At 44.7% G+C, this 10,796-nt stretch overlaps 1 long non-coding RNA gene across 1 annotated transcript; it reads left to right on the top strand.

The window, feature by feature from the left end:
• Positions 1-5,007: 5,007 nt before the first annotated feature.
• On the top strand, positions 5,008-6,889 carry LOC311113954. The gene is made up of 3 exons (XR_014611062.1): positions 5,008-5,378; positions 5,567-5,704; positions 5,875-6,889. It is a non-coding gene; the product is annotated as an uncharacterized lncRNA (long non-coding RNA).
• The last annotated feature ends 3,907 nt before the right edge of the window (positions 6,890-10,796 follow it).

Genomic DNA, 10,796 nt, shown 5'->3' with positions numbered 1-10,796 from the left:
GGGTGCTATAATGTGTGAAACTGATAAAAAAATAAGTATGTTTCATCTGTATACTAAACAGTTGGTCTGTGAGAATCTGGCTAATATTAACCACAACAAGTGACATACTGTGCATCTCTCACAGGGCAGTTTCACAAAGGAAATCCTTGAGCTCGAGATAGACCTAACTATCCAGCTTTACAAATGGTGTAAATAGCACAAAAGCATATGCAAATACTGGTTGCTTGCTTGGTTTACATTTAAAGTTGTTTATAAATGTGTCAATAACTATCTACAGTGGGGGGAAAAAGTATTTAGTCAGCCACCAATTGTGCAAGTTCTCCCACTTAAAAAGATGAGAGAGGCCTGTAATTTTCATCATAGGTACACGTCAACTATGACAGACAAATTGAGAATGTTTTTCTCCAGAAAATCACATTGTAGGATTTTAAATGAATTTATTTGCAAATCATGGTGGAAAATAAGTATTTGGTCACCTACAAACAAGTAAGATTTCTGGCTCTCACAGACCTGTAACTTCTTCTTTAAGAGGCTCCTCTGTCCTCCACTCGTTACCTGTATTAATGGCACCTGTTTGAACTTGTTATCAGTATAAAAGACACCTGTCCACAACCTCAAACAGTCACACACCAAACTCCACTATGGCCAAGACCAAAGAGCTGTCAAAGGACACCAGAAACAAAATTGTAGACCTGCACCAGGCTGGGAAGACTGAATCTGCAATAGGTAAGCAGCTTGGTTTGAAGAAATCAACTGTGGGAGCAATTATTAGGAAATGGAAGACATACAAGACCACTGATAATCTTCCTCGATCTGGGGCTCCACGCAAGATCTCACCCCGTGGGGTCAAAATGATCACAAGAACGGTGAGCAAAAATCCCAGAACCACACTGGGGGACCTAGTGAATGACCTGCAGAGAGCTGGGACCAAAGTAACAAAGCCTACCATCAGTAACACACTACGCCGCCAGGGACTCAAATCCTGCAGTGCCAGACGTGTCCCCCTGCTTAAGCCAGTACATGTCCAGGCCCGTCTGAAGTTTGCTAGAGTGCATTTGGATGATCCAGAAGAGGATTGGGAGAATGTCATATGGTCAGATGAAACCAAAATAGAACTTTTTGGTAAAAACTCAACTCGTCGTGTTTGGAGGACAAAGAATGCTGAGTAGCATCCAAAGACCACCATACCTACTGTGAAGCATGGGGGTGGAAACATCATTCTTTGGGGCTGTTTTTCTGCAAAGGGACCAGGACGACTGATCCGTGTAAAGGAAAGAATGAATGGGGCCATGTATCGTGAGATTTTGAGTGAAAACCTCCTTCCATCAGCAAGGGCATTAAAAATGAAACGTGGCTGGGTCTTTCAGCATGACAATGATCCCAAACACACCGCCCGGGCAACGAAGGAGTGGCTTCGTAAGAAGCATTTCAAGGTCCTGGAGTGGCCTAGCCAGTCTCCAGATCTCAACCCCATAGAAAATCTTTGGAGGGAGTTGAAAGTCTGTGTTGCCCAGCGACAGCCCCAAAACATCACTGCTCTAGAGGAGATCTGCATGGAGGAATGGGCCAAAATACCAGCAACAGTGTGTGAAAACCTTGTGAAGACTTACAGAAAACGTTTGACCTGTGTCATTGCCAACAAAGGGTATATAACAAAGTATTGAGAAACTTTTGTTATTGACCAAATACTTATTTTCCACCATAATTTGCAAATAAATTCATTAAAAATCCTACAATGTGATTTTCTGGATTTATTTTCCTCATTTTGTCTGTAATAGTTGACGTGTACCTATGATGAAAATTACAGGCCTCTCTCATCTTTTTAAGTGGGAGAACTTGCTCAATTGGTGGCTGACTAAATACTTTTTTCCCCCACTGTATATATAGCTTACTAACATTTACAAATGTAACAATAACAATTCATAAATGGTGAGCAAACATATATTTAAAAAAAAAATCTGATTTTTTTACTGGACATTATTATAAGGCGTTATCCATTTAGAAATGGCAACCTCAGCAAATGTGTGTTTAATTGTATTGTTTTGGTTGTCTGTGTTTCTCCCAAACAGCTCATCAAATTGTGTTATCTACATTGGCAGGTAAGTGTTCATTTACGTCTCAAAAAAGTTTTAAAATACTTTAAAAATGCTGTTAAAGGCCTCCTGAGTGGCGCAGCGGTCTAAGGCACTGCATCATAGTGCTAGAGGCGTCAGTACAGACCCCTGTTCTATCCCGGGCTGTATCGCAACCGGCCGTGATCGGGAGTCCCATAGGGCGGCGCACAGTTGTCCCAGCGACGTCCGGGTTAGGTTAGGGTTTGGCTGGGGGGGCTTTACTCCAGAGCGACTTACAGTTAGTGAGTGCATACATTTTCCAATGGTATTTCCTCCAACACATTGGTGCGGCTGGCTTCCGGGTTAAGCGAGCGTGTGTTAAGAAGCACGGCTTGGCGGGTCATCTATCGGGGGATGCATGACTCGGCCTTTGCCTCCCGAGCCGGTCGGGGAGTTGCAGCGATGAGACAAGATTGAAATTGGGGAGAAAAAGGGGAACAAAAAAAAAATGCTGTTAAAGTCCAAAAAGGTTAAGTAACACGTTTGTAACAACTTTTAATAGAACAGCTTTGACAATACTGGCTGTTTTTAATTGCTCATTAATCATTATTAATCATTTTCCCAATCATCTCATTTCCTCTTTGTGAGCTGGTGAAGAGATCAGGCTGGTCAATGGCACTAGTCTCTGCTCGGGGACAGTAGAGATTCTTTACAAGGGCCAGTGGGGAAGAGTGTGTGGTCAGAAGTGGGACGTAAACAATGCCAATGTGGTGTGTGGCCAGCTGGGCTGTGGAAGGACTGTGAGTTTCCAAGGTACTGCCCACGTAGGTCAGGGTAGTGGTGGCAGACCTACTTGGCTGGATGATGTTGGGTGTAACGGCAGTGAGAGCTCCCTCACAGAATGCTCACATGGAGGATTGAAACACCATGACTGTTTACAGTCTCAAGACGCCAGAGTTGTCTGCTCAGGTAAAAGTCCCTGGGTTGCTATTGTGGTTGATAAAAGTCAAATTACAGTTCATTATGCTTGTGTCAACTTGCCATTGATTTAGTTGAATGTGCTACTGAAATGCATTTATTTTCTCCTTAATTTTCTCCTTTTCTAATTTTCTTTCATTCCTAGTTAAACCTAACGTCAGACTGGTCAATGGGAGTGACCACTGCTCTGGGAGGGTGGAGGTCTATCAAATTGGTCACTGGCGATCCGTGTGTGATGACGTGTGGGACTTGAATGACACTGCTGTGGTGTGTAGACAGCTGGGCTGTGGGAGAGCTGATAGTGCCACAGAGAGGGCCTACTTTGGTCAGGGCAGTGGGTCCATCTGGCAGGATGATGTTGGCTGCTCTGGCAGTGAGTGCTCCATCACACAGTGCCCACACACAGGAGGAGGAACACATGACTGTAATCATGGTAACGACGCAGGTGTTATTTGTTCAGGTAAGGGAGTCTCTTTGCCTTGTCTAGACTAGAGTTTTATCAGGGTTTGGTTTGAATGGTTTGAATTGTGCAAAAAGGTCTCATCATAGAGAAAATCCTAAAAAGCATATTACTGCAGTATTATTGCCTGCTCTGCCACCTAGTGGAGAGTTGACTGTTGCAGAAATAACCTTAACCCAAGCCAGACTTGGTGATATGTGACCAGATGGGGGCAGCCTAGAACAGAGCATGTGGCTAATACAGTATGAAGACCAGCAGATAGGTTGTGATTACTGTTGCCTCACTAAACTACCTGTATTTGACCAACAGGTGTTGTCTTGCAGAAGCCTTCACTCTCCACAGACCCGGCCTATTCTGCCTTCTTGCATGGAGAGGAGGTCCATCTCACCTGCACTCTTCCATCCTGTATCCTCTGTAATGCTGTGGAATTCCTCTTCTATCTGAATAGAGACTCCATCATGTCCGTGACCGTTGGATCCTCACAGCCCAGGGCTACTTTAACAAAGTTTAAGATGGATGCTTCACACCAGGGCAGTTACCGCTGTCTCTACAGAACCCTCTCCAACGGCCAAGTCATCAGCTCCCCTTACAGCAACGTTACTAAAGGTGAGGTGGTAGTTGGGAAACAAGTGTTGCATAATCTACAGTGAGCTCCAAAAGTATTGGGAGAGTGACAAATGTTTTGTTTTGGCTCTGTACTACAGCACTTTAGATTTGAAAAGATACAATGACTGAGGTCAAAGTGCAGACTGTCAGCTTTAATTTGAGGGTATGTTCCTATATAGTGGGCAAACCGTTTAGAAATTAAATACCAAAAGTATTGGGACAAATTCACTTCTACAGTATGTTTATTAAAGTAGTCAAAAGTTTAGTAATTGGTCCCATATTCATAGCACGCAATGACTACATCAAACTTGTGACTCTACACATTTGTTGGATGCATTTGCTGTTTGCTTTGGTTGTGTTTCAGATTATTTTGTGGGGTATGATATTTTTGCGTCTAACTTTCTCACTCATCATTATTCACAATTTATTCAGGACTATCCGTAATCATGGTAGCACATTAATATAGAAATGTTTAGAAACATACTATATTCTTATTTACAATAAAAGTACATCCAAATTGACACAATACATTATTTACCATTCATTTCTATTGGGCACAAAATCATCTGAAACACAACCAAAGCAAATGCATCCAACAAATGTCTAGAGTCACAAGTTTGATGTAGTCATTGCGTGCTATGAATATAATAATAATAATAATAATAATATGCCATTTAGCAGACGCTTTTATCCAAAGCGACTTACAGTCATGCGTGCATACATTTTTTGTGTATGGGTGGTCCCGGGGATCGAACCCACTACCTTGGCGTTACAAGCGCCGTGCTCTACCAGCTGAGCTACAGAGGACCAAATACTAAACTCACTGTATTTCTTTATGATTCAGAGCCTTGATAGAGACAAGAGACTGACTACCTTGTCCATCGCACACACATTTCTCAGTTAGAAGGTATGAATATGGAATTACATTACTGTCAAATTGCTGTTTACTTTCTTTCCAGTGGTCCTGCTACAGCCCAACATCTCTCTCAGTCCTCCAAATGGAGGGATGTTTTGGGAACCTCAGGGGCCAGAGGTGATCAGGGGCCACAGCTTCTCCATCACCTGCTCCATTCAGCCACAGTATCCTGGAGGCCTCTTCTATCTGAACTTCTCTGGATCCAACAGAACTGAGACTACGCCAGCAGTCAACCACTCTGCCTCTTTCCACTTCCCTGTTGCAGAGTATAAAGACCAGGGGAAATACAGCTGCAGCTATGGAGTCAACGTCTCCACCCGGTTATTCAGGTCGGCTAATAGTGAACTAGCTGTCACCATTAGAGGTAAAATAACACATGCTTAAAAAAAAAAGTATTTAAAATAGCTTTTACGTGAGAGAAAAGTCATAGTATTGTAACATGACTTATCATCCTTCATATCACATTTTTGTTTGTTTTTATATTCTATTAATTTGCCATTTACAAGTCTTGATCTGTAGGTCTAAACCTTGAAATACCTACATTTTCTTCAGCATTCATGGTCCCCATCATTGTTTCTGGAGGGACTGGTGGGGTAGCACTGCTGTTTCTGCTTCTGCTTGTCATCTGTCTAGTCATCTTGAGGACAAGGAGGAGCAGAAAGCCATCTACAGAGACTGGCCAGAGAGAATGTAAGTGATATCACAATTATGTAAACTCAAAGGCTGAATCTGAACTTGATTTAGGCCTTGAGCTTGAAAAGTTAAGTTAAGCAGCATCTCAAAATACTTTTGTTGTAAATCTTTTCTATTCCCAGGAGTTTGCTGTTGGAAATATTAATGAGCAAATTGTTATACAACAGGTATTGACAACAGAGGGGAGGACCACGAAGAGGAAGAGGAAGAGGAAGAGGACTATGTGAATTTAGAAAACGACTGTTACGAGGGAGGTCTGGAAAGAGTGACGGGTGAAAAGAAGAATGGGAAGGAAAAAGGGCACAGCTATGGGAAATCAGAGGATGTCTATGACAACGAGCATGGAAACATTCAAAGAAAGAGTGTTTGTGGGGGGTCTCATGAGAAAATGAACAGTGAACACGATGAAGAAGATTACGTTAATATCTCCGCTCAGGACAATTCTGTAACACAGGCAGGGGCGTCAGTTGGGTATAGCTCAAGACCAGAAATGTAAAAGAAGGCTACAAAAAAAGTAGACTAAAATCATTCCAATCCCGAGTAAAATGCAACGGCTATTTAGCGAATTGATTTGCTGGCTTTAGGACCATGTAGAAATTTGCTCGTAGAGAAGCTGCCAGCCTGTGTTAATTTCTCTCAGCACTGAGCAGAGACATTGCAAGACAGTTTGCTTGAGGTCATATATTTAGGCAGTGCGCCGATTGCTTTGAATTTGATGTGGCATTTGAACTTGGCCCCCTTGTAAGCCTTGCAGCCAGCTGTTTAATGCACCGGCAACTTATACATTGATGTCAGCATAGGCAGCGCATCCAAAAGGCTAGGGGAAGATTAGCTTCCCCTAAAGTCAATTGAATGAAATTTGCCAAAATAAGCTATATAATTACTTCTGCCTCATACAGAAATATATAACATCATTACAAATACTACACCACAGAGTATGATTTGACCACAGCGGTCATTAGCTTATTTGAAAAATGAGCTGTTGATTGTTTTAAGTGCTCAATTTGGGCAGCGCGCGTTAAATAGCCTACCAAATAGCTGATTGTTGAGTTGCATCAGTCACTGAAAAGCAATTTATAACATTTTTGACATGCGTTTTTCTGGATTTTTTTGTTGTTGTTCTGTCTCTCACTGTTCAAATAAACCTACCATTAAAATTATAGACTGATCATGTCTTTGTCAGTGGGCAAACATACAAAATCAGCAGGGGATCAAATACTTTTTTCCCTCACTGTAGCTACGTTCACATTGTTGAAGGATTATCTTCTCCGGCTAGCATGTGCTAACTAGCTAGGCTATTAGCCCAAGTGGCGAATGCTACCTACGTTTCACTTTGTTCTCGGATTAGCTGTTTTGTGGAGTCATGGAGCCTGCTACCCCTGCCCAAGGGGAACCAAGGACAAGGCTAGCTTTACAAACCGTAGCCCACGTGCTGGTTGCTAGCTACCTAACGCCTTCAATAGACTACCACGGCTATAGCATTTATACACAGTGCGTACTCCAGCTAGTCATTAGCCGTGAGTCACTTAATAAAATAGTTTACGCCTGTCAAGGCTAATTCCAGCAGGCACCCCTGGGTTAGCAGGCCTTTTCCACAAATTAGGGACGTAGGAAGAGTAACAGTGGCTTGACCACGGCCCAACCTTGACTCAAATTATGGCCAATGCTAAGGCAGGCACTCGAACCCCCTAGGTTCTCCGGTCCAAGAGACTCAAAACCAGGTTAGCTACTGCATCAAGACTAGCCTTGCTAACACCTGCCAGGCAGACCCGGATATCATGGCAACCTCAAGGCTCTGCATGAGGGAGAGGGTCAGTTCACTAGCGCCAGTGCTAACTGAGAGACCAGTGAAACAGCAGGCTGCAAACCCACAGTTATAGTCTCATAAACTACCTTGAATTGCTGACAGTGTTTCTTGCTCTGAGACACTTTCAACCCTCCCTTCGGAATTGTCACGTCTTGATCAGAATGGACAATACAACTATGGTGGCTTACATCAAAGCCAGGGTGGTACTCGTACCCTGCGCTTACTTATTCTGTGGAGCAGAGCACACCTACTGTCACTACGTGCGACTAATTTCCAGGGTGTACTGAACGTAGGAGTGGAATTATTTTCCAGATACTCCATCCCCAAGTGGTGAAACAGATCTGGGAGCGATGCGGTCAAGCATCCATAGATCTCTTTGCATCACACGAAAGCGTGCACTGGCCGCTTTTCTTCGCGCAAGTACGAGACTCACCCCTAGGGTGTACAAGCTGGCTGAGGGTGTTGACCGAGGGTGTTGCTTTATGCTTTTGTTCCCCTCATCCTCATACTCCCCACTCTAGCCAGTGAAGAAGGCGGCTCATCCCTCACCTTGGTATCCCCCCGATGGCCAGGCAAACTCTGGATAGCGGAGATCATTCCACGCACCACCTTTCCGTTCTACAGAAGAAGTGTGGCTCCACCGTTTGTGTCCAGTACGAACATTGGGCATATACAGTACTTGGATAGAACGAGAGCTTTGTGCAAGAGCAACCAACTCTTTGTGTCCTGGGCACCTCCCTGCAAGGGGACGCTGCTCTCTCATCAACGGTTATCACATTGGATTGTCAAACCTATTATATTGGCCTATAATAGCAAGGGGCTATAGCCTCCAGAAGGCCTGAGGGCTCACTCCACCAGAGGTATGGCTACTTATTGGGCGCTGCTTAAGGGCATCTCCTTGAAGGAGATTTGCATTGCGGCTTGTTGGGCATCCCCTCATACGTTTATGAGGTTCTACCTACTAGACGTTACTGTGCATTCTTTGGCGCATACTGTTCTCAGTGTCGGGGCCTCTGAGTGTTAATACATTGAGACTACCTGGCTTCGGAGAGCATGTGAGAGACAGGAGTTGGCCATATCCCATTGTGAGAAATTAAAACGAATAATTGAAAGAGAATTTAAGGTGCCTTGGGTAACCCTGGTTCTCTGATATTATGAGTGAGCTATCTCACCACATTCCCCTACTCGCAAGAATGTGATGAAGTTTGACATGCTTGAGAATGACCAGAAGGCGGGCGAGTGGCTCTTTAGTATGAAGGGAGGGGCTCACCTCATTCACCACTCAACCTGTCGATCTCCGACAGGCGTGTGTGATTGGTTCTTCGAGCTTCAAGAGATTTTGTGAATCCCTACTGTGAGATATCTCACTCATAATATCAGAGAACCGGGGTTACGCAAGTAACCTTAAAATTCCATACTGTATATTAAATTATTGTATTGCTTAATGTTTTGCTTTTTGTAGCCAATAAAAAAGGTTAGGTTTTGATGCACTGGATCAAAGTCCAAACTGTCTCTTTCTGTGTCTTTGATCAGTTCCAGTGTTGTTGAGGAGCTAGAAAATATAGAAAACAGTGAACACTGCTTTGCTTGAAATTAAGTTTGTAAGTGATTTTGTATACAAGTACTCAGGGATAAATCCTATTTTAAGTTGAACAATGTGTATCAAATCATAATTAATTGATTTCAATGGTAGAGTAAAGATTTGTAAAGATTTGTCTCTCTGTTAGTAATGGGGAATAATGAATTGAGTGATTACTCCAAACAATACAGCACATCACCAGCCAATAGTCAAATGACCAATCAATGTTTGATAAAGGGGTTGATTTTCTCAATAGTATAATTGACTGAGAAGGAAATACTGACTTCTGCCAGATAATTGATATAGGCAATTGATAGTTGTATAGAATATTTATGAATACATTGAAATACAGTTTTAATTCTGAATCCAATATTCATTCAATTTAATTTCAAATAATGAAATACAAATACCTGTACATGTAACAAAAAATCCAATAATAATTAAATGTGTATGTCACACCCTGGCTCTGGGACTCATTATGTTGAGCCAGGGTGTGTTCATTCTATGTGTGTATTTCTATGTTGGTAATTCTGTTGTGTTTAATTCTATGTTTGCCTGAGTGACTCCCAATCAGAGGCAACGAGTGTCAGCTGTTGGCTGGTTGTCTCTGATTGGGAGCCATATTTAAACTGTATGTTTTTCCCTTTGGGTTTGTGGGTTTTTGTTCCGTGTTCGGTCATTGATACCGTGGACGTCACGAGTCATTTCTTGTTTTGTATTGAGTTTAAACTTTAACTAATTAAAGTATGTTTGTTCATCACGCTGCGCCTTGGTCTGTTCCCTATGACGATCGTGACAGAAAAACCCACCATGCAATGACCAAGCAGCGTGTCCAGGGGCAGCCCTTGGGCTGGACATGGGAGGAAGCGCCGGGAAAGGCCCTGGCGAAAGAGGAGCAGCGTGTCCAGGAGCAGGCAGCCTGGACATGGGAGGAGATATTGGACGGTAAAGGGTCCTGGACTTGGGGGGAAATCCTGGCCGGGATGGATCGCCGGCCATGGAGTGAGACAGTGGAGAGGTGACGGAGAGAGGAGCAACGGCGTGATCAGGGTCGTCGTCGGACGGTCGAGAGGCAACCCCAGAAATGTTTTAGGGGGGGGCACACGGCATGGACGACGGGGCTGACGGAGGAAAAAAAGGGGCGGATCCAGAAGGCCACCAGGCCAGGGGTACACTGCCCTGTACGTCCTGTGCGGATGCCTCACACAGAGTGTGTGAGGGTAGGCATTCAGCCAGGACGGGTTGTGGCCGCTCTTCACTCCAGGCCTCCTATCCGTCTCCACAGCCCGGTTCGGCCTGTCCCTGCTCCACGCACCAAGCCTACGGTGTGCGTCGCCAGCCCAGCCCGACCTGTCCCTGCTCCACGCACCAAGCCTACGGTGTGCGTCGCCAGCCCAGTCCGGCCTGTCCCTGCTCCACACACCAAGCCTACGGTGTGCGTCGCCAGCCCAGCCCGGCCTGTCCCTGCTTCACGCACCAAGCCTACGGTGCGCGTCGCCAGCCCGGCCCGGCCTGTTCCGGCCACTCGCACCAAGTATACGGTGCGCGTCGCCAGCCGGCCCGGCCTGTTCCTGCCACTCGCACCAAGTCTACGGTGCGCGTCGCCAGCCCGGCCCGGCCTGTTCCTGCCACTCGCACCAAGTCTACGGTGCGCGTCGCCAGCCCGGCCCGGCCTGTTCCTGCCACTCGCACCAAGTCTACGG

The sequence above is a fragment of the Coregonus lavaretus genome, assembly GCF_964263955.1.
Source record: "Coregonus lavaretus genome assembly, contig: HAP1_SCAFFOLD_8391, whole genome shotgun sequence".
NCBI lineage: Eukaryota > Metazoa > Chordata > Actinopteri > Salmoniformes > Salmonidae > Coregonus > Coregonus lavaretus.
The sequence above is the reverse complement of the archived record's forward strand: the minus strand, read 5'-3'. Positions and strand labels throughout refer to the sequence as shown.